The sequence below is a fragment of the Gallinula chloropus genome (genome assembly GCF_964237585.1).
Source record: "Gallinula chloropus genome assembly, chromosome: 2".
NCBI classification, from domain to species: domain Eukaryota; kingdom Metazoa; phylum Chordata; class Aves; order Gruiformes; family Rallidae; genus Gallinula; species Gallinula chloropus.
In genome coordinates, this window is record NC_140086.1 from 62,738,910 (window position 1) to 62,763,322 (window position 24,413).

Genomic DNA, 24,413 nt, shown 5'->3' on the forward strand with positions numbered 1-24,413 from the left:
GGAGCATTCTGCACTGCTGGGATGTCTCTGTGTCCAGGGAGACATTGGTATGAAATTGAGAAGTTCTGAGTTGTACTTTTTTTAGAAAGATTACCATATTATTATTATTATTACTATTATTATTATTTCCTTATTTCTAGTGTATTTTGCTTCTTGTATCTACGTGTGCATTCATATCCCTTAACAGCTCTTTTTCAAGCTCATTCACCAAGCTGTGGATGAATGTATCAATCCACACTCTGTTGTCCCCAGGGAATCTTGACACTGCAAATTCCAACCATGTTGACTCTGGCCTTTTCAGCCCCTGTGCTTGACTTGTGCTCAGGCTTGCAGGACAGCACCTCTTACCCCACTGTCTGTCTAGCTGGTTTCCTGCACTGCCAATGGGAATTCTTCCCTCCCCGCTCAGGTACCTACAGCCCATGTGCCATGGATGCTTTTGCTGTGGACCACTGGACCTTCCACCTTTTCCCCACTCTGTTGATAGATTTTTCCAGCCTGTGCTATGTGGGAAACACATCTCTCCCCCAACCTCTTTCTCTTTCCTCCCTATGTGTTCCCTGGGTGACAGCCATGGTGCTGGTTGTCTTGGCTCACTGTTGGAAAGGGGAGAGGGGGTGTCCCGGTTCAGCCCCAGGCAGTGGCAGAGCACCAGGCTTGCTCACCCCTCCCGAGGAACAGAAGCAGACAAAGCCCCGCGGGTTGGGTTAATGACACTTTAGTGACACAGCACAGTGAAAGGGGAACAATGACAACAGAGCCTGTGACAGAATGCACATGCACAATGATAAGGCTGAGCACCCTGACAGTGATAAGGCTGAGCACCCTACTGACCAGATGAGGTGGTAACGCAGAGCGATTTCTGACTCAAGTCTGACTGCACCTGGACTGTCCTGAGCAGTGCAGGCCTGCCCCAACCTGGTCAGCCCCCTTTACCAGGGAGTGATCTCACCTGGTGTGGAAAACACCCTGGGCCAGCTCGACTCATCTGTGCTGGCTGGTTGGGGAGGTTAACTCTGGCCTGGCCAGAGCCAGGACATTATCCACCCCTTCTTCCACACCATCTACATCATGCCCGGATCTTATATTTTCAGTTGATTTGGGTCGTTCATAATTCATACCATCTGCCAGGGACTGATCTATGATACAGCAACAATTTATCCGACTTCCCCATCCTTTCGCATCACTCACCAAGTGCACTCAGGTCCCTGAGCAAAAGCAATCCCACAAATGGGTTTGCCTTTGCCTGAAGCAGGAACAGCCCAGACTGTGTTCCCCAGCAGGTTTTTCATGCACTTAATAGGGACTTTATCCCTCTCTGCAGTCCTTGGCAGTTTGGATTGGGCAGGGCTGGTTCGATTGGTACATCCCCTGGATTTAACTAACCACTTGGCCTTTGCTAAATGCATATCCCAGTTTTTTAGGGTTCCACCACCCATTGCTTTTAGCATAGTTTTTAACAGCCCATTATGCCTCTGTATTTCCCCAGAGGCTGGTGCATGGTAGGGTATATGATATACCCACTCAATTGTTTCTGGAGTGCCCTGTCACCAGAGGGCCCAGGCTGGTGTTCTGGGCAGTGGCATGGGGCACAGGGTAAGTTCCTAGCCAGCCAGTGGTTGCTTCTACCATTGTGAGCACGTACTGACTGCCTTGGCATTTCTGTGGAAGAGTTATCTCATCGATCTCCCAGGCCTCTCCACGTTTGTATTTCAGCCATCATCCTCCATACCACAGAGCTTTTAACTGCTTGGCTTGCTTGATGGAGGCACTGGAGGACCTTGATCAAGGCTGAACCATGACAGGAAGGAATGGGCTGGAGGAGCAGGAGATCCTTGACAGGGAGTGTCTTAACTGCACTGTACTTCAGGCTTGTATGATGAGAAGAAGGACATTTCTGGGAGTTGAAGGACCGCATACAAAACTAGTAGTGGTTAAATCTAACTAGCTGGAAAGGTTTGGGATTTTTTTGTTTTGTTTTGTTTTGAAATGTAACAAAAAGTGGCCTCAGCTTGCACCAGGGGAGGTATAGGTTGAATATTGGGGAAAAATTACTGTAGATATGGTGCTTAGGGACGTGGTTTAGTGGTAGACTTGGCAGTGCTAAGTTAATGGTTGGACTTGGTGATCGTAAAGGTCTTTTCCAGTGAAACCAAAATAAAATAATAACATTTAACAAAAGCAATCTTACAGAAGCAAACCCACCATATTTTCTGAAGGGATGAATTGAATAGAATTTCATCCCATACTTTTTCTCTCTACCTTACTATAACTCTTACTGTGGAAGGAAGATTTTGTTGTATATTTTAATGTTTTCCCACACAGTTTGGAATAACTTTTCATATTCTTTTATAGTTTGGTAGAGGAAATAGTGATTTTTATATATCTCTATTTCTGTGCCTCATATATGAATTATTATGCTGTTAAAATCGTTTGCTGTAAGATAATTCAGACTTCTCTTTGAATCAAGCCTAAGAAAATATCTGTAAATTAGTGCTAATGGTCAGTGTGGCTGGAAGAGAAACTCTTTCATGTTTGGAATTGACTGTAAGATTGAACTTACTCCAATTTATTGCAAAGTCAATATTCAGCTTAAAAATTAAAAAGGTTAATAATTATTAGGTTTTCAGAGGAAAGTACTAGTGTTATGACCTGCCTAACATCATACAGCTACAAAAATGCTATAAAATGATTTTTTAAGCTTATATTTATAGTGAGTAGATGGCTTATTCCTTCATCTCACTACTTATGCATCCATGAACTGTTAATTAATACTTTTGCAGTAATTACAGAATATTTTAAATATACATTATTCTTCTGAATTTTAGAAGATCAGGAATTTTTTATTAATTTAAAAGGATAATAGGACTGACCCACACTTTCATCAACTCTTTAATAAAGAGGTGCTTTTTTAGATCATTTAAATTTTTACATTTTGATTGCAAGGAATAATAAAAAGTCTTTTTTTTCATACTTTTTCCCATTTACTCTTCTAAGCTGGGTCACCATTGTATCAAAAAAGGTCATTGTTCTCCATAAAAAGGTGAGTGATTGCCTGCGAGTATTGATACAAGGGGAACTTACATCCTAACTCTTTTGACTCCTGGCATGCAATTTTCTTTATACAGAGGTCTGTGGTTTGTAAGATAAATTTTAATTCCTTTTAGTTTCTACTTCTTTTCCACCACTTTGTTACATGCCTAGGAATGTTCAACCCAAATAATTAGATACCTCTTGACTATGGAGCTTCTCTCAGCAGTCCTTGATATGTGGCTGCTGCAGAGCAGAAAAGAAAGCACCACTAAGATCATCAAGTCCAACCATCTGTCCAATACCACCATGTCAACTAAACCATGTCCTGGGGTGACTCCTCTACACAGCTTCTGAATACCTCCAGGGTTGGTGACTCCACCACCTCTCTGGGCAGCCTGCTGCAGTATCTGACCACTCTTTCAGCCAAGAAATTTTTACTAATATCCAATCTAAAACTTCCTCGACACAACTTGAGACCAATTCCTGACATCCTATTGCTAGTTACTTGGGAGAAGAGACCAATCCGCACCTCACAATAACCTCCTTTCAGGTAGCTGTAGAGAGAATAAGATCTCCCCTCAGCCTCCTCTTCTCCAGGCTAAACAACCCCAGTTCCTTCAGCTGCTCCTCATAAGACTTGTGCAAATAGATCCATAACATAAGCTTTGGGCACCTCCTCAGGTCTGAAGTAGAATTTGCGGCTTTCACGCTTGTCAGAAGTAGAGGTCAGTTGCCTTGGAGTGTAATTGATTAAGCTTATTAGAAGAATAGAGAGGAAAAGAGGATTGCTACTTGTGGAGCAGGGCAATACTATTTAGAGGAGAGAAAGCAGAAGGGAACACAGGAAGAGTAAAAATCAGTGGGCACAGAGAGTTCCTGCAGGACACCCACCACATGCGGCATGACCTCAGCCTTCCAAAGCAGTAGGCCCGCTCCTGCTTGAAGGCAAGGAGGTGCCTTCATGGGGAGTAGAGGGCTGGTGGAGAGGCATAGGAAACAGTGAAATGGGTTAGAAATAGTAAATATTGTTAAACAGACTAAGTCATTGGCAGCAAATTTGAAGACCGTAGAAGACATGTATCAACAAAGTAGGGTCTGGGTGGTTCTTTCCATACATCACCCTTTAAAACACAAGTTAACTTTCACATGATGTGAAATATGTCTTTGCATAATCTGCATGTGTATATAAGTAGCATGCCTTGGCTTGTACATGATCTGAAAAAGTATCTTTGGATTGACTCACATTCCAATTTTTAATACAGGGGTTTTTTTTAATATTACCCCTCTTAAAGTTTTCTTTTGCTGTTTGTTTTTGTTTAAAAGCAAAGAGTAAACCAAGACAGCATGTACTGTACTTAAGACATCCAAGTAATGGCAAACTGAGTCATCAGTTGTGGTGCACATAAAGCTGTTTGTGTAAATAGTTTATTTTCCTGTGTCAAAGCCGGATTGATTCACCACAAGTTATGCATGTTCAGGACTCTTGTTAGACTGCATAAATGTCAAAGCTGGAGGCACAAAGGCTTGGTGGAAGGAGCCTCTGTTCTGGTCCTGGTTAAATGTGGCTCTGAGACGCGAGTAGGTGATTTCTAGCAAGCAGTTTGTTTATAAATCTCTATTTGTGAGTTATTCGCTCGCATATGATACTAACCATGACCCAGTGTGGGGAACTGAAGAGGTTGTGCAAATATTTCCACAGAGCAAACCGTGAAATGGGTTAGAAATAGTAAATATTGTTAAAAAGACTTAAGTTGTTTGCATCTCGGTAATTGCACCGGTGCCCATGGTAGCACTCACCTGCTCCACATTTATGTGCTTAAGGATACCCTTAATTTTGGCTCCCTTGCACTTCCCCCAGCTGCCTGACCATTTCTTCCTGTTGGCCCAATAGGGAGAGGTGCTGGGTGGGGTGTTCCTCCTGACTGCAGTGAGAAGGTAAAATGAGCTGTGTGGGTCTTTTGCTGTTATGCTGTATTCTTGGCAGCCTTATGGTCTTGTGTAATATTGTTTCTGCTCTTTGAGTTGCTTCCAGAGCAGCTAGTAAAACACAACAAATAAGTGCAGCAAATTATAGGAAGGAAGTGGAATAGTCTACCATGGGCTACGTTTGTGTGCTGAGAAACACTTTGTGATCCCAGTCAACCTTTGCTTTTGATTCTGTATCAAGGTTCAGAGGTTTCTGATTCCCCTCTGTACCATACCCCCTTTCTGTGGGAAAGAAAGTCATGGGTGAAGACTGGGAGGTGTAATATGTTTTGGCTGTCCTCTTAGTCTCTGCAAGTGAGCAGTAAAGTACTCTAAGATGCATCACAATACAGCTCTGCTACTCAGTCTAGACACCATTACTTAGGCTGGATGCAACACAATTAAGGACACTGAATCATTTAAGATTGCCTTTTCACAGGAAAGTATGTGGAATATAATTAAGGGACACACTTGTCTGCCTTATTCCTGAAAGTTCAGTTATCATCAAAGGATTTTTCTTCCTTAAAATTATATATATCTTTAGTGTTAAAGGTTTGTGATGAGGATTTAGAGGTTATTTAGGCCTATGTATGTTTTTTCTGAAGTTGCATATGGATTTTATAAGCAAATTTGGGATGGGAAAAAGTATTTTGTTTCTTTTCCTTCCAGAATGATATACTAAACTTTGTCATCTCTTTGCCCAGATAAACTTCAGGGTGGTAGACTAATTGCTGTCACTGGCTGTGCTGCATAGAATAGATTCTTCAATTTACTAACAACTGCATGTAAAGAATTTCTGTTTTAAAAGTCGCGATTACTTAATTTTAAGCATTTCATAACGTGGACTGCTTGACACGTCTTTCTTTTGAATGTTGGAGTAGATGGATCATTTCTCTTACAGGCTCTTACTTTACTTTTTTTCCCTGTTTGCTAGACCAGTGATTAGTGTAACTATTTTTTTTTGAGCTTCAGCTGTCAACCAGTAGTAAATTGTAAATCCCAGTTTATTATGAAGAATTTTACTGTATGGTTGCTTTTGGAAAAGTTAAGACTTGAGAAGGAGGTGAACTTGAGTGTTTTAAGCAGAATTCAACATGTACGAAATGCAATGTTTTAGCACATCCTGTGTTCTTACTCATGGGATCGAAATTAAAAAAACCCAAAACAAACACACACAAAAAAACCCCAAGAACTTTCTCCCGCCCTCCCCCTTTCCCACCACCCTCCCCCTTAGTTATCAGCAGGTTTTGAAAATATATGAATGTAAAAGCCCTACGTTTTACAGTTGGAGGCATACATCAGGTAGGAAAGAGTTTGAGAGTGTCTTTGCCTGTGATACTGAGTGAAGTGCAGCATCAGCCAGATCTTACTCAGGGGTGGGTAGGGGCTGCCATTTCTGCATTTCCCGAGTGTGCCCTTCCCTCACTATTCCAAACATTGCTGAGGGATTTTTGTTTATATCCTTTGTGCTAAGGACAATAGGGCCAAGAACCTGGTCTGCAATGGAGGGGTGTGTGGTAATATGTATTAAGTGCAAAATACTTTACTAAAGGAAAGGTAGACTAGCATTAGATGGATATTGATGTATGGTTGCAGATAACTACTACTGAGTTTATGTTGAAGTGCATTTGTTTCTAGTGGAGAAAGGAGTATGATTTGATATGGGTACACAAAAAATACTTGACAAAGCAAGTATTTTACCCCGTATGCCCTGATGTAATGTGTTATGTGCTGCAAGTGGAGTAGCAAGATGAGAGAAGGGAGAAGTGCTTACAGGTTTTTTTGCGATCTCTGACGAGTTACAAAGTAAAATCCATTTGGCTGTTGCGGCACTGTAACTCCTCCCTGGACCTTTGTAGTTTATGTACGTCTGGTGAAAGGTCTGTGGAGCAAAGCAGAGCATTTGTTCAGGCACACTTCTGCTAGCTCTGATTTAAGAAGGGCAGGTAGCGGCCACGGCTGTAATCTGGCACTCTGGGTTTTGCTGTGGCCTAACGACCAGGGTCCCAGCCCGCTGCAGGCCCTGGTGTCAACCTTTGTGGTTTCCTTCATGTAGCACATCATCTCCCGTCACCTGCGCGAGCTACGCTTGCGTGACAGCACAGGCAGGCTGCTTGACACACAACTGAAGGAAAAAAGACATTGCACTGGGAAATGTATCGGCTCCACCCAGCTGCTGATTCTTTTTTCCTAGTCTTAATGCTCTAAGAGCACTTCTTATTTCATGGGGGGAGTTCTTGTGAACGCATCACGCTTTCTGCCACAAAGGAGGAGCGCTGCTTTGCTTGTGTGCTGGGCTGCAAGGTCATCCGGTGCTTCCTGTGTGAGGCTCTCTACCTCTGGGTGTTGAAATTAAGCACAGTGGAGACCTGAATGCAATTCGTCTGAGCGGTCGGACACAGAGAAATGACTTACAAGTTTGCTGTGTTCTGATTTCTGTAAATCCATGTCTGGATTCCATTATCATGTAATTGCAGTTGGACATAAGATACCCCTAGAAAACAGTTGTGACCAAAACAGTGTGCTAGAAATGGTCTGCTGCTATCGACGTGAGTGTTTCAGCAGTGGCAAACCAGTTGAGAAGGAGATTTGTCTGCACTTACAATTAAAAGCCAAGGACTTTTTGGTCATGAGAAGTAAGATTTTGTGTAGTCTCTCTGTGCCCCAGGTTCACTTTCCTTGGGCAAATTACTAAAGTCAGCAATTTCAAACTTAGGAGTCTGGAGTTAGGTGTTGACAGCCATCTTTAAGTACCTAAATAAGTGGTCTCATTTTAAGAGGTCCTGAGCACACAATTCTTTCTGACTTCAAAAGAAGCTGCAAATGCTGTGTCCACTTTGATTAATTGAAAGGCTGACCATCAAAGTGAAATTATGTTGCCAAGCTAAAGGAAAAGAAATAAAGACTTAGCACACTGTATAAATCAATCGCAGATCAGAGTTTACTGGGTATAAAATGTACAGCATCTTATGTGCCCTTTTGTACTTTCTGAATCTCACTGGGCCCAAAACTACAACAGAAAACCCCTCACGGTTTGTGAAATATGGTAATGCCCAGAAACATTTGCCAGTTTAGCCACTGAAAAATAGATATGGCTGCTCAAAATTTATACTGTTTGCTAGGGCCTTAGGTGAAAGGAAAACGAAATTTTAAAATGCTTATTTTTTTCATTCGAAGGTAATGTCTTAAATCCTTGAGAGATGAACAGCCTACTACCTTCCCCTACTTTGATCGATCTGTCTTTGAGGCGTGATTTACACCTTATTATAGTACTTCAGGTTACGGCCTCTGTTCCTGAAAGTTTTGCGGAGATAGGTGTCTGGGGAGGGAAAAAAAACCCTGGCTTGATAAGTGCCCTGATGGAAGGAAAGGCTCCTCTGTGTGTGTGTGTATGTGTATGTATGTATATATATATATATATATATATATATATATATATATATATATATATATGTATGGGGGGGGTGTGGGTGGGCCATGTTTGCCTGTCCTCATAACAGGGAACACTGCAATGGAAACTTCAGCTGGGGATTGAATAACTCATGGCATGTAAAATCATGGGAAGACAGAATTTGCTAGTGCCATTTTTTTGAAGAATCCTTGTTTTCTTTCAGGCTCACTTAACCAGCTCTTACATCCTTATTGTGATTTCTTGGTTATCAGCACGTCCAGGCAAACCAGTGTGCCAGCTTTAAACATGGTGTCTGTGTCACAGCTACATGTTTGATAGCGAGTAAAGCAGACTGAGGAATCGTCAGTGCTGTAACTCAAAATTTACCATAAATTAATCACAAAATTAACAGTCAGTAATGAGCAATGGAAGGTAACAGTTTCTTCCACAAATGTATCACCTTCCTCACCTTGGTAGCTCCTTATTGCTACCACCCAAATGCTGATCTGCAGCAATGCTTGTTGTAGCCCTCTCATGCATCAGAGGCTTCCCCCACTGGAGTATGTGGGTGGGGAAACAGGAATTGCTTCTGTCCTTTCTTGCCTGGTTTTCAGTATCAGGAAGGTCTATGTGAATTTGGAAATCTCTCTCTTTTATCTTCATTCTCTCCAGTACTTTTGTATACAGCTGAAGGCTAGGTGATAAATTTTCGTCATGGCTCTTTTATATTGCTGGAGTGCACTACTGTTATCTGATAAGATTAGTAAGTCAAGCAGCATGAATGATTATTAAAAATAATTGTTTGTTTATATAAATATGACAGCAAAATAGGTTACTCACACAGGCCAAGTGACCCAATTATTCAGATTTTGAATGTGTAGAGATCTGTTATGTTGCTTCACTTTAAGGAGAGAAACCCTTTTATTCCGTGTGGAACTGCTGAGTAAGTTTCTTTCTGCAGTGCTAGTACCCTGATGATGGGGAACCACTGCGAGAGTTTGTTAATACTACAATTCATATTTTTGTCTCTAGAAGAGAGATATTTAACCCCTCTTAATGAGTGACCATTTCCTGTGCTGTATGCTGTTCTATCTAGATTTTCAGTTCTGAAAGTTCAGATATATGTGATGTCACGAAGGTCTCAACCTGAGCCTTCCATCGCTCCTATCAGGTATTTTCTGCTGCTTGCTGTAGAGCTGGGTTTTGGGCTTTCTATTAGTGTTGCCCCAGGCTTAATCTCAAGCCTAATGCACACAAAAAAAAAAAAAAAAAAAAAAAAAAAAAAAAAAAAAAAGAAAAAAATATATATACATGTACACACATGTATAGCCATTCTGAGTATCTTTGAAACACTTGGTTTAAACAGGAAACCTGAGACAGCTAACATTCTCAGGACATGGGCAGGTTTTTTTGTTTGACCACATAGTCTTTATAGCTTAAGCATTTAGAAAAAACCCACAATGCAATAAAATAATAAATACCACAACCAAACTGAACCCCAAAATGACAACAAACTCCAGAAAAATGTAAGAACCTGTGTGATTAATCTAAACTTCAATATATCAGTGGTTTCTTGCTCTGCCATTCAGGTTGATCTGTATGAAACAATTTTGATGGTGCAGAGGTCTGCAAAAAAATGGGGCTTCATTCTGCTGCTTCCTGTTGAACAGGAGCAAACAACCACACCATACTTTGCTTGAAGTTGTGCAAAGCCCATCTTTATATGTATCTCCCCTGACAGGCCTTTATTGTGCACCTCAGGGTCAGCTGCCGGACGCTGCCTTTTTTCAGATAGAGAAACTGATCCCTGTAGTCAGATTTAAAAGAACAGGCTGCTGCCCTGTTCACACTGAGCATCTCCAGCCCTAAGGAAAGCTACCTCCTGGTTAGAGATCTCCAAGCACAGTGTCGCTACTCTTCATTCCCTCCAGAAACCTAGCTGAGCGACAAGTGAGCTGTTAAAAAATATTTTATCAGTATTTTCTTTAAAGAATGTGGATTTACCAAAATTTAAACGTTCTGAGGAAGTGCAAACTTGTGACTTGCTTCCTGCCCTCCTACCTGGCAAATTTTCTGAGACTTCACGGCAGCTTTCTGAGGCCTCCGGGGCCTACGCTGCACTAGGCCGCTGAAGCGGGAGCCCAGCAGCAATGGTTGCTGCTGGGAGATGTCAGCCTCCTGTCAGGAAGACCCTGAAAGGTTAACGTCATCTGGGGAAATAGGGCCACTGAACCTTATACAGGGGACTTTACAAGAGATTCCTCTTTTCTGAGCTTGAATTTCAGTGCAGTTCATCTGTCTTGTAAGCGTGCTGTTGTAAAGTAAGCTTCAAGGTTTAGAGACTTCAAATGTGGGGGTTACTCAACCTTCCCTCAACCATGATGGGAATAGCCAGCGTTTAGGAAAGGTGTATGTGTGTGGGTACCTGTATTTTTATGTATCTTGCTCAGTGGAAGTGCTTCTTGGTGTAGGGTCACGCTTTCTACACACTGCAGATGTTACTAGTCGCAGTTAAATTTAAAGGACTTGGTAGTAATTGAAATAGTTCTGGCATAAAAACATGTATGTAAACCAATATCAGGGTTTTTTCAGAACATTGAAGAAGTTTGCAAAGAAAATGATGCTTGGTGTTGCACTGGTATTTATGCATCTGTTTATGTGTGCAAAAAGTGCATGCAGTATGTTAGTTTTGGTTTTTGTTGTTAGGTTTCTCAGTTATGTCGATGCTGACCTTTCTTTACAAGGCAGGCTGTTGTGGGCTTGAAAAATTCTGGGAGCACTCAGTATTCAGTTGAATTGAAAGATGTGTTCTTAAACAAGATTTCTTTTTTCTTTACTTTGATTTGATTTTCATAATATTTATCAATAACACTAAAAAATTTAATAACCATGTAGTTTGTAACGTTGTTATTAACAGAATTTTCCAGTAAGCCACAGGTAGTCTACAATAAGCAAGACTTTCTCTCTCTCTTATTTTTTTAAATATACATAGGTAAGCATTCAGGCTAGATTCATGCATAATTAGAATGCCTTCTAAATTTATTTTGTTGCAATTTTAAATAGTTTTTGTTGTTAAATTTCCTCTTTATCTGCAAAAATAAATATAACTGTTTCTCAGGGCTTAGCCTATTTCCCCATATTTGGAAATGCATAGTTTGTCATGTTCTATAGGGAGTTAGCCCTATAAAATCTAGTGTTCTTGCTCTAGCAATATTACAGGATTTGTGTGTGGGGGGTGGGGTGGGAACCTAAAAATAAAAAAATAAAAACCCCAAGCCCAAAACAAAACCAAATAACCAAAACAAAAGACCTATAGCAAAATCTATAAAAAGTATAAGGCTCTTCTTCTGTGTTTAATTGCCCCACTAGCTCTTCAGATATTTGTAGAGGGCTTTAATTATTTAAAATTTATATGACATTTTACAATTTCTGCTATTTTATACTCTGAAAAACTGGTTACTTTCATGTCTGGAATCACAGAGAAATCATATGAACTAAATATTACATTCTTGCCATTGCTTTTATGCATAGCATGTTTAGCATTGAACTAAAATCCGAGCAGAAAGCTCATCTTGAAAGAGACTACTTAATTAAAAATTAAACGATGAATTAAAACTTAAATTATGCAAAACTAATAAGCTACGTTACCAAAACCAACAATTAATATGCTACAATATACAGAAAGAAAATGCTAACGTTTTTACTTTTGTTTCATGCTTGTGTTGCAGCCTGTGTAGTCTGCAGGTTTGGGATTCCTCATCTTGAAGCCTTTGGCATGTCTGAATTAAGATATAAGTCAGTGAGTGGTATTTAGGCTTGTGAATTTTACAAAACTCATCTGAGATGAAAACTTTGATAATGTAACTGGAGTCTGTTATGTAGGGGGAGGAATCAGATAATTTTTCAATTAATGCCGTACTGCTTCTGTATATAAGATTCAAATCAGTGCGTCGCATCACATTGTGCAAATCGATAGAGTAAAAATGGACCCATTGACAAAAATTGCAGTTTAACCTATTGCTCTCATTCTGTGCTATAAAGGGTTTATTTTTTACTGAAATTGCTTTCAACTAATTGCAGATGCTGAGATTCTGCATACTGTATTGCTGTGTGCATACATTTACGCAGTCCAGACTAAGCACACCTTCAAGTTCCATGTTTTGCCATTTAAGGGAGGTGTGCCTGAAGTCCCTGTGTCAAAGGCACAGAACACGATTTCCTTAGTGAATGTGGAGGTATGAACCTGCATCTCTAAAATGTATGAACCTGCACCTCTAAAATGCTACAGTGGCCGAACGCTAGGCATGCTCTGAAATACTGTAGGCTTGAGTGTAGTGCAAGCACAGGGAGGCATTTCCAGCAGTATCTGCCGGTGTTTTTCACAATTGTATTCTTCCAGCTGAGTAAAGCGTAGCTGACTGAAGGAAAGGAATTAGGGAATTAAAGAAAACCATCTGATTAAGTTAATTATGAAGCCTGAATCTAATACTTTTTTATTGCTTTACACTGGAAGGTGGAACTACCTTTGCATTTGCATTTTCTTATATTTTAGTATTGCATAAAGCAATATTAGCTTTTAAGGGTTCCTGTCAGATCTCTTCAGCACCTATCTGTATTTTTCTCTCAGGTCTTGATAATTTAGGCTTTGTAGCTATGTAAGTAGTTGTTTCTTTGGCTCTATAATTTAAAAGTTTACATTAAAAATAAAATCAATACTGGGATAAAAGCATGAAGGGTACAGCTAAAATAATTTATAAGAGATCTATTGGTGATGGAAATCTGAGGAATGAATATTGTGTATAATAAAGGCAATTAACTGAGCTTCTTATAAGGAAAAATATTGCTCTTGGTGTGGGGGATGGAAAGAGGAGATCATGGAAGCAGTTACAGCTCTCTAATTTTCTGGGTTGAGCTATGTTAGCCCTGGCATAAATTGCAGCAGCCTAGAGGTACATGTGCCATCTGAGGATTGCGTTCTGCCCTGACATCCTCGTGAACGTGTTGGAGAGGTGTGGGGGGAGAGAGCAAAGGCACTGATGTCTGCTGGGGGTTTGCTCTCACCGGGAGGTCTCAAATTTCCTCAATCATCCTCTTGCACGTCAAATATGGGCTTTGGTTGATTTGCACAACCTAAAGTCCAGCTGAGCCAGTTGTGGTAAGAAAACTGGTTTGGTATTTAACCTGAGTGATTTTTCTCACTTCTGCGTTTATCGGGTAAAAGTTCTTTCTTCAGCAAAATGAAGTGCTTAATCTGCTAACACAAAGAGTGAAACCTGAATAAAGATTGACTTGGATATAATCTTTCTAACTGCTCTTGATGGACATCTTAAGATTCAGCTTAATTTAATTGAAATCTTAAACTCTCTTTTTTTTGGGAAGCTCTTTTCTTTTATGTCCATGGTTAAGTGAGCAAGGCAATGACACGCTCCCTTAACAACTGTTCAGGAACCATCGGGCTGATTGACTAATGTTTCTGCCCTTTTTATGCACTTCTGATGTTCCATCATGGCTTTCTCCTTTCTGTGTGTATAAGTGGATTTATCTGAATGGTAATAAGCCAGATGGTTAGGTGGTAGGCCAGGTATTTTGAAGGTAAGCATATTCTTTGTCATAGAGCCATGTTAGCCAGGAGCTCTGCACCACGTTTCAAATCCTTCAGCAGCCTCCCCAGGAGGTGGCAGCTGTAGAAGCCTAATGGATATCATCACCTTCAACTGTCAGCTCCTTTTTTCCTGTCTGTCATGACTGTTTACTTCTGATCATACCAGTTGACATTTATGTGTCACAATAGAAAACTGAACCAGTGCAGGAGGAAAGGCGACACTGGGTTTGCAGTTACTTCTTGTATCACAACAGGCAGCTGGCAACTCATTAACACCATGTGGAGTGTCAAGCATATAGTATATTAAATAAAATTAATGCCTACAGGCACTGGATATAAGGAGGTGGCCATAACAGACAATGAAACCACATGTATGGTTGGAACAGGAATAGTCAAGGCGACGGATTTAAAAACCAAACAGACAAACAAAAATAGGTGAGGGGGAGGGCTGAGTGTGTAGGCCAACGTGCATGAGCATGAAAAGCCTTAGACTGTCATTCTGTGTCATTTTCATATTTAGCCACTGAAGAAAGGCAGGTGGCACAGGAAGGTTCTGCCTGGTGTGTGACTGGAGTCTGTGCGCTTGGTCGCAAAGGTAGTGTGAAGGTCCTCAAAGGTAACCACCCACCTTCTCCTCAGCCGTTTACCCAACAGTGAGCGCGAGCGTGGAAGAATTGCATCCAGCCGTGGGGATCCAGGGTGGGGACATTAGCCTGAGTGCCGTGCTGAGAGTGATGAACAGAGAAGTGTTTCTCTTCGGAAGCAGCTAACCTGGCTTTATGCAAAGCATTCTCTGAGTCCTTTCTTCACGTTCTCCAGAATGATCAGTCATCTTTTGTACGCCATGGCCTGCACGGGCCATTTGCCATGGACTTTGCTCTATTTGCAATGCTTTTTCTCCATCTCCTGTCTCATGACAGTGCCTGCTTTGGCTAAGCCACGCTCCTAATTTTAGCAGGTAAAACAACCTGAATTATGTGCATGGTGAGACAGTCTGCTATAATACGAGACATTTCATCTCAAATAATCTCAAACTTAAAGAAGGTAATTATATAGAAGCATTAAAAATACCCCAAACACCCAGTAGTCAACAATTTCAAATAAATCAATTTTTTGTTGCAGAATTTAAAAACATAAATTATCATTATGATTGTTTTACTTAATGGGAGTTTTAGGTAATATTTGCTTGTCTCTACTTAAATATTTTGAATAGGTGGGTTCCAGTTGTTCTGCAGAATACTGAAATACTGCGGTGCGCTGCAGGGAGCATAGCAAATGTGTCTGATGGAAAAGACAGGTAGCTTTCAGTACACAAAATGTCATTGCCGTCGCAAAATTTTATTACTCACTGGACATCATAAAACACTGAATTTCCCTTTAATTTAAACAGGCAGACCCTGTAGACTGGTAAGATCTCTTCAGGCACTCTGGTTGCAGTGCTGTAGCTGCTAGTAGTACGTGTTACTTTGTGTAAGTTCAACAGGCAAGAATATACAAAGCACATCAGTCTTCTGTGCTATTAAACTGATGGAAGAGGAAAAAATAACAAAAATTAAGTCTTTTTGTTAAACTGCTTACAATTTCCCATAAGAAAGAGGGAAAAATATTAAAAGCTGTTCATTGTTGTAATTAAATTGTTAACAAAAATGAATCGTATTGTCTCAAAAAACCCCAACCCTACCTGCTTTGATTTCATCTTTTGGCAGTTTATTTTATGCATTTATTATTCATTAATTAGAGTTCCTACATATTTGCCCTTCTTGCCTGATTGCCTTTGCCTTTTATAGCTTACGGTGAGCTTTCCTTGCCTTTGCATTCGAGATGAGCTGAGATAGCCACCTACGGTGATTGCGTCAGTTCCCTTCATAATTTTTATTAATCTTCGCTCAGGGTTGGGTTGTGGGGGTTTTATTTTCCCCTCTAAAGAAAGCGGAGTCCTACCGTATTTCCTTTAATTTTTTTATGTTCTCGGGATTGTCTGCCATTCCGGGTGGTTTCTTAATGCCTGCTGTCTACTCGGGGTGGCTGGGGCTCTTTTCCGAGCGTGTGGCCCTGCTAGAGCCGTGCGCGCTGCCAGAATAATGTTCTCTGACTTAGGTGTGACAAACAGGTCAGGTTTGCAGAGGCTGCAGGGCGATCGTGGTGACCCAACTATTGTCGTGGGCTGGCCAGCTTGCTGACAGTGGAGCAGTTGAACTGATGTGCAGATGGCATAGGGGCATTGCTGCATTTCTGGTGTGGCTACTGAATTTGGGGGATCTGATGTTGATGACGATATAAATACTGTTTCGTTTTTCTTACTACGCTGTCAGAGACCTGAAGACCCTCCGCCAGCAGGTAATGAAGTGAAATGAGTTGTAATGAAATGAGTTGTAGTTAAGGCTTCCAAAAAACCCCTGACATACAGCTTTGAAACATTTTCTGTATAGCTGGAAGAGGTAAGGCAGCTGTGTTCAGATTCAGCAAGGAAAACACCAAGATGTTTTAGTTTTCCAATTAAATTACATCTCAAATGATGACACAGAATGAGAGAAAAGTGTAACTGCACATAAACATTTGTTTATCTAGAAAGAGAACTGTATCAGAATCAATAGACACAACAAAACTTTTATTTTTAGATCAGCTTACTGTATTGCTGTTTATTAACAGATCTAAGGGGGTACTTAATGAATTTTGAGCAGTTTGTAAGTATTTGTGTTCAGAATTCTCACATTTTACATGGATGACATTCTTTCATGCTGTGATAGCAAAGACAGAAAAAAAAAAAGGAGCATATAAGATCATGATGGACTTCTTCATGTGCAGAATTGCCAAGGAGCAGGTATAGGTGCTCTGTCTGTGGCCCTTCCCTTTGCTCGGAGGAATGTGCTGTGGCTACCACCTATTTACTCTTGGACCCCCTGTGCGGCACAGACCCTGCTGTGCGGTGCCTTTATCCCCCAAGTGGCACAAGAGAGGGCAGCTGATCGCAGGGAGCTGTGTGATGATCAGCAGTTGGTCACCACAGGACCTTATCTCACTCTTCCTTTGCCTTACCATGTTCCTGGAGGCTGGTGTTACAGGCAGTTTAGGTGCACCATGGTGACCTTCTGTCTTGGGTCCGTGGGGCTGCTGCCTCTGCCATGTTGGCCAGAATGGCCTCACAATGTGAAAATGTGATACCTGAGGAACAGCACATTGTTTGGTATCTGGTGCTTTTTGTCCTTAGAGCGCAGCATCACCCTGGGATCTGGAAAGAAGGTTTTGTGTGGCCCTGTGTCCTCCCCAGGTACCTTGTGCATCAGGGGTCCCCCAAGACAGCACTTGACGGGTTGGACAGGATGCAGGGAGGTGGGAGGGGTCCAGCTGTCCCCCAGGCTGCCTTGCACAGTATGCCCTTCCCTACCTCAGGTTTGGGAAAGCCCTGAGCATCCTGTGGTCATGCAAACATAAATGTTCTGATTGACTCGGAAATAAATTTAGAATGGGGCCATCTGATTTCAATAGCTAAGTTACAGGTATTCCAGGAGTTAATTCATAAGCCCATACGACTCGTAAAGCAATTTCCTCTCCCCTCAGATGATCTCTTTTTGTTAAAAATATGACTTAATTCCTGAGCAGATGTTTCTCCTCCCACTGTCTTTGCTTACGTTTATCTGGAGAAGGACCACCACAGTTCTAGTTTCTTTTTCTCTCCCTCTGTTCTGGTTGTCCGTGTAATCTTACAAGAACAATTATTTCTGGTGATATTTTATTGACAAGTTGCTTGAAAAATGAGACGGTGCCAAACTACTCACAGCTAGTTGCTTCATTAATTTGTGTAATATAACAAATCAATTTATAAACATGTTTACTTAAATGCAGATGAAGATAAATGGAGAGTACAAACAGGCATAAGGATAAAAAGTTTGAAGATTCATTTAGTGAACGTCTTTCCATCCTTCCAGTCCATTGAATAAAAATGTAAATCAGGGTAACTAAATCCTACTGCTAAATGCAGTTTTACTTCTTTTTTTTTTTCTTGCAGTAAGCACTGAAAGCATGAAGGTACATGATGTAAGTAGATTTTTGTTCTAAAAAGAAACACCCTCTGTTTTGAGGAGTACTTTTATTAAGCTAACTGTCATATCCTTGACGATAAGCACGCACGTTTTAAAACGGTTTTGAAATGGAGCATTTTGTAATTTGGTAATGAATAGCGCTGTCGGGTGTTACATACCAACTTGATTCAATTTTAGGAAGGGGGAGCCAACCACGTTAGGTATTTCAAAGCACAGAGTATTCTTGGGGGTTGCATAACACAAACCAGCCTGGGTAGTCTCGCTGTAGCCTGAACCTGTCCTTTTGAAGGCGTTTGCTATTTATTTCAAAATAAAAGAGTTACTGCGGAGACACCTGGGCTTGTGAGGAAGAAAAGGGATGCTGACACCTGGCAGATAGTTTCCTGGCGACATCACAGGGTCTAAAATATTGGGGTGGACAGTGCTTCTTTAAGGTAATGCGTACGCCATGCTGCGCCGCATGCTTTAAAGCTACGCCTGACTTTTGCCCGCGACAGCTATTGCGCTGTAAGCTATCGGAGACGCGTGTCGCTTCAGGTGTGCTCCCAGAGCCTGTAAAGAATCAAAGCATCTTGGCCGGTCGGCAGTCTGCCCGATGACCTTTTTCTCGTGTAGCTCGATGATGGGTTGTGAAGGGGAGAGCTGGTTACAGTCAGGACTGGGGGGACCTGCCGCGGCGTGACGGCAGGTTCAAATCAAACCCAATAGTTGCTTCTTGTACTTTCTTCCCATGTCCTGCCAGCTTGCTGTATGGCTGCCACAACGGTAACCCTGTGAGTGGCTTGATTGGTGAGGATTTACATGTGTGCTAATTAGAGTGGAATAAATGATTGGCTGTTTGCTGCATCGCCATAAAGGGTGCCCAGATGTACACACTACGTGAACATAATGTGCACGGGCATGGCGCATCAAAGTTTGTCAGCTGCATTACCTCAGCAGGCTTAGGGCCTGTCGGAGAGCATTTGCTGATAACCGTCCCCTATGATTTAGTGTCTGACTTGGTGAAAGTGAAGGACCTCAAAGTACTGCCTTGGCAAGGGAATTTCTGATCGTTTAACAAAAGTAATGAATGAGCTAAAATCTGTCAAACGGGAATGGAAAAAAAAATAAGTTTAGGGTGAGAAGTGAGTGGACTGAACGGAATAATTCTCTGTGCTCGGAAATAGTTCGGAACATAACACTAACTAAGCATCAAATTAGCTGCTGCAATTAACAATAGACACTGAACAGAGTGTTTAATTATGCTTAATTTGTTGTGATACAGCACAAGTCTTCAGTTATGAAAATCCCCCAGATGCCCAAGTATCCCCTGTATAGCTAAAATGCACTAAACTTTGCATACATGGTTAATTTAACAAAGAAAATACAGAACACTGCTTTTAATTTTAAAAATCTGCTTTAGATGAAGGGAAAATAAATTTACATTTGTAAGTGATCATTTTTTTTAATTGCTCTTAAAAAATAAAGCAACTGGGCTATATCTTCTTTCACGAAAATATATAATTAAGACAAAATCCCACACGTATCGTATTTATGCACAAAAATCGGTAATATCTGATTACTTTGACAAGTAATTCTGTACTTACATGTTCACAATATTGATAATGTATTAATGTACAATGATTAAATGGTTAAGCTGCCATATTAAAGTTATGAGCAGGAACATTTATCCAGCATAGCTAAGCAGGAACAAAGACTGTCCATTTACAGATGGCATTATTCAATCTCTGAACTGCTCAGAGATGTTAGCGTTACAGCATTGATTCTGAGCTCTGATACTGTGCCTCACTCGAATGACCCAATAGAGTTAAGTGATAAGGTTAAGTTAATTACTGTATCTGTGCTATACAGCTTCCACATGATTACTGCTGAGAAAGATAGTGATTCTTCTTGCTTTAATTAAGCAAAAGAGAATGAAAAGATATAATTGGTTTTTATAATAATCCTGTCTTATATCACTATCAACAAGCATCATGTGTTTTTTCTACAACTTCGTTGCACGAATTCCTAGCAGCAAAATTTAAACAGTAGAATGTAGAAGTAAATTATTTAAATCCCTTTCCTAAAACAGTGTCAGCTAAAGAATTAAATAGTTAATAGCTGCACTAATACTTTTGTAGCACCAAAGGGCCTGTGACAGTAAATTGTGTACCAGATACGAAAAATCCATATTTGAGAGTTAAAGAGCATCTGCTATTTTTTTTGTATTTGTGCTACATGATAAAAGCCATATATTTTAATAAGTGCTTTAATTTTGCTCCTAATCATATATAGAGATGTGATATGGTGGCTTTAATATTGTTTTATGAATACCAGTTTTAACAGTCTTTTATTTCAAATTCACTTAATAGTAGTCAAAAATCGCTGCCTTTGGTTTGAAGGTGAAAGGGAGTTGGAAAGGGTTCAGGAAAAAACCCACACAGTCTCTTTTAGGATTATACTCCGGGTTTGTGGGGGTTTTTTTTCCCTTCCAGTCATGCATATAATAAAACATATGTATATTGTGAGGTGTGCAAAAGCAGTTTTACGTTGAAAATAATGAATGCAGATGAAAGCCGGCAGTGAAAGAGGGGGGAGAGAGATAGGAGGGAGGTTTTAGCCCTTCACCGTGTTAAGCCCTGACTCTGGGAACCGTTGTGTGGAGGTAATCCCTTGTCTCTGTTCTGAGCTGTGCTAACTCTCGCAACTTTACAAAGGCCTGCCCGCAGAGAGGAGGTGTTTCACCCTGTCCTCGCTTCTGGAAGTAACCTCACAACAACTGCCTCAGGTTCTCGCCGCTTTCCCAACTGCTGCCTTCCCAGCAGGAAGGGAACGAGCATGTGTTGCCTGTTGCCATCGTTGGGTTGTGCGGGTGCGAAGCTGTTGGTGGTTGCTGTGTGTGTAACTGGATTTGCTGCAGACCTCTGTTCTCTTGCTGTATTTTGGGGTTTTTTAAAATGTAATTGCAGTGTCTCAAACTGATTGTAGCACGAATTCTAGTAAAGATCGATAAATTTAAAATAGCTGACTGCCTTCTTTCTTATTTATTTTTTTTTCCCTACTTGTGGGAAAGGACAGGTTATTATTCCTTCTCCTGTAAGTAGGCGTGACTTTAAAACACTGTTGAACAAAATAAATTTGGGAAAAGAAGTTCCATGTTGCATATATATATTTTTTTTTCAGCAAAGTAATTTGTGGCCCAGAGCAAGACATACATTCGTTACTAAGTACTTTGATTATATTTTAATATTGTTCTTTTATTTACAATAGTAAATTTTAATCTCCTTAGCAGTGATTTGTTTGCAAATAGGAGGCATTGAGACTAAAATTCTGGCACTGGAGATTTTAAAAGCTGTTTGGTTCCCTGTCCACCTATGGACAACCACCTCTTACTTTGTAGCGGCACAGGATTAATTGGGTATTTTCATTCCTATGGAAGACTCAGATGCAATGGCATGCTGTTCCAACCATACATTGTTCCTCTCTACAGTTCTAGTATCTTTTTCCTGACAAAAACACTTCCTTGAAGCAATAAAGTCTGAATATCCTAAGAAAAACAACAACTACGTCCAGTGTTTGTGGTACTCTTTTTTTTAATAGCAAGTGTGTTTAGAGGCTCCTTGTGTGCTTACTAAAGATACCATGAAACTGCTGTTGCAGGGCATCTATATGAATAGGGACCTGTGGCTGCCATGCAAGGAGATCCAGTGGAACGTGGGAGAGGTGGTCCTAATTATCAAATTATAGCATTTATAAATAGTATCAGAACAGTTAAGGGTCTGTTTGAAGGCAAGCACTAGGTCTTGGATAAAAGTATGGAGCTACATGTAGCCTATTTTAGGAAATCAGTTCAATTTTTGTCTCTGGTTCCATTAATTTGAAAATCTCCATCACAGGATTTATTGGGCAACTGAAGTAACTAATCACCCTTAATTTAGGAGATACACTGAAGGGTGTGCTAATATAGGAGATATTTGACTCACACAATATACTGCTAAGGATCAAATGGGTTGGCAGAGAAGATTGTGAAAACTTGGGGTTTTGGGTTTTTTTTTGGCTTGTGGGGTCACTGTATTTAGTTGTTCAGTGGGTGAAATGAGGATTTACAGCTCTTTGGTTCAACCTGATGTCTTGTCAGCTTTGTAGTCAATTTTTAAAAGGTTCTTGATGTTTGTTGCAAACAGATGCAATGATACTTGGAACACTTTCCTTTCATTCTTTTGTCTTAATAAATATATTCTTCATCTGGAAAGCAGAATCTCCTCACCTGAATGTTATAGCTTGTTGGTGATGGGAAAGTAAAGTCATTGTGCAGAGTATGAAAAGGCACTTTTATGAGAGAATGCTCTGGGAAACTCAGAGTTCTCCATGTTACAGTAAATATTTTGAAAATTCAAAGAACCACCCAAATTTTGAGTTCTTAGTAAGTCTTTCTTCAGCTGTTTTCTACAGAAAACAGACCTTCCATGTTTCCTGTCTGCTCTCGTGCTGTTTGATTGCACAGACAATTTGACAGTGACGGACATCGCTCGTGCTTAGTTCTTTTTACAAACATTTCTAACATTTAACGTCTCGTAGGAAGATAAATGAACAGGGGGTGATTTTGGTCTGTGTGACAACTGAGCCACTCTTCAGAGCTTTTACAGGTAGTGTGTAATACAGCAGAGCTAACAGCTGTGAGTAAGCATAGCCCATACAGCATTTCTTTCCTGCTAGAGGTGCGATGGGTTAGCATTGTGTAATAATAACAATATTCTCTAGTTATGTGCTTCTTAATGTATCAAGATGTTTACATATTTCAGCTGAGGTGGTGCTTATTTCATTAAGTCACATTGAGGAAAAGCAGCTTGAAAAGTTGCTTTCATATGTCAAAGTAACGATAAAATGAGTTTGAGGCCTTTATGATCAAGAACATTTTTCTGCCTCTCTTTAATGATATAGAATAGTAATGACCTGCAGTTTCATTTATTCTTGGGAAAAGTATAATTGCAAAAATTAACTTGTCATACACCACAGCTCAGCAAAGTTACTTTCCTATAAGTCTGTGGTCACAGTATGTTTTTTTGCAATTCAGCATCTGGCTCTGTGGGGTACTGATGGCTTCTATGAAGAAAAGTACCAGGGTGAGCAATTAAATGTAAAATGACAGCATAAAATATGATCATTACGGTTATACAAAAGACACATTTATGAATTTTGCAGATAACTGTCATTTTTTCTACTCATATTTGCTCTTTCTTTGTTAGCTTAATATTTCTTGTGCAATTCATTTTTTTTTTCCTTCTAAAAAGTGAACAATGCCTTTTTAATTATCCTGACACTTGTTTGTGTCTTTCTTATTTGTCACATTTGAAGGCTAATGATACCTCTTTCACTTTGTTCTGACACTGTACTTTCAACTCTATTTCAAAATCAAGGACTATTTTTTAAATTAACACGAAGGTTGCATGATGAGGCTGGAATTTCTTATGGAAATCAGTTTGTGTTGTGTTGATCGGATAATGTGCTGCACCTGAAAGAAAGATTAGCTGTGTTCAATTCTCAGGGGCTACCAGGCGATGTTTTGAAGTGTGCTTTTTGAATTTAGCTCGTGTTTTGTCATTGAAGAGAGAAGATTGGTCTTGATAGAAGTTATTTTAGCCATATTAGGTATCAAAAATACCGTATAGATCTTTCTGTGTGTGTTTTCTTTGCGACTGTCTGTTTCCATACTAGAAAGATAATCTCGTTCTTTGTGTAGTCGTTCAGATTTTTGTTGTCTTGGGTGGGCGAGTGTGTCATCTTTGTGGAATATATGTGTATGTCACTGCGTAGGATGCTGAAAATGATTGTACTTCTTAACCTATGTTAGTTGGATATATTGAAGGAAAAAGGGGGTGGGGCAGAGAGGGGGTGGGGAAGGAAAAAAAAACCCAGTGGGAAAGGGATCACAAACCCTTAAGGTTCCAGAGAATCCTTAGTAATGCGGAGGCCCACGTTGTTCCTGTTCTCGTGCTCTCACTTTTTCTTTCAGAGTGCTTGCTGGTTTCTGCTGCTCCCACAAAGGAGTCTGCAGCAGTACGCCGCTTTATCTGCACTTTCCAAAACCTTAGCACCCAGAGAAGGACAGTGGTAGGAAAGCTCTGTCCTCTCTCCCAGAGAAGTCCTGACCTGCTTCCAAAACTGGGGATGGCAGTCACGGGGACAGTTAGGCGATGCCTTTGGAAAGATGTCTGTTTACCATGTATTTAGAAACCAGACAAAACCCACCAGGAATGACTAATTGCTCACATTTGTAGTCTCTGGAAAGCTAGCTGCTTTTTCCTTCCTGCTCCCCCACAGTAGCTTTTCGTAACGCACGAAATGCCCCCGAGAGCGCGTGCCTGGTAAAATTACCAAAAGCCATTTCAGTGTCGGAATGGGG

General features: G+C 40.6%; 1 protein-coding gene across 1 annotated transcript in view; it reads left to right on the forward strand.

Annotated features, from left to right (window-relative positions):
* ZNF407 (zinc finger protein 407) overlaps nt 1-24,413 on the forward strand; it is a gene marked incomplete at both ends in the record, with an annotated part of 319,806 nt that overhangs the window by 50,882 nt on the left and 244,511 nt on the right. The gene's annotated exons all lie outside the window — the stretch shown is intronic.